The sequence below is a fragment of the Austrofundulus limnaeus genome, unplaced genomic scaffold (assembly GCF_001266775.1).
Source record: "Austrofundulus limnaeus strain Quisiro unplaced genomic scaffold, Austrofundulus_limnaeus-1.0 Scaffold17, whole genome shotgun sequence".
Taxonomy (NCBI): Eukaryota; Metazoa; Chordata; class Actinopteri; order Cyprinodontiformes; family Rivulidae; genus Austrofundulus; species Austrofundulus limnaeus.
Genome location: NW_013952419.1, coordinates 3,775,059 through 3,775,638, shown reverse-complemented (window position 1 = coordinate 3,775,638; position 580 = coordinate 3,775,059).

Here is a 580-nt window from a genome sequence, read left to right as displayed (position 1 = left end):
CATAATAAACTTCATAGTGACTAGCTGAGGGGACCGGGCCATCTCCATAGTTACTAAATGATACACAAGAAATCCAGTGGGAAATTAACTCATTATCTCGATAAAACGCTCCTCGTTATTTCATGATAAAGACATAATTAACTTGTAATCTTGAAAGAACGATTCCTTGTTATGTCATTATCACAAGAAAACCATGGCAAAAAATTTTATGCGGAAAACATCCGCTCTCGACTTCCGTAATTTATCTTATTTATGGAACTCAAAGTCCTTTACTGCATTGCCTGCAGGGCAGTCCTACAGATTGTTATTGAAATGCCTATAGCAGGCTATGGTCCTTTAAAGTGGGCTTGACAACCAACTCTTGCAAGGTGATCAGCTCTGTCATTACCATGTATGCCAGTGTGTCCTGGTACCCATTTAATAGTAACACTGTTAACCCTCCCCAGTTGGTTGACTGACTCGGCACACTCCCAAGCCAGTAGTGACGTAAAGTGTGGCCCTTGGAGAGCTCTAATAGCAGCTTGGCTATCTGTCAGGCTGAATATTTCCTTCTGCATACACTGCATTTCTTTGTAAGATG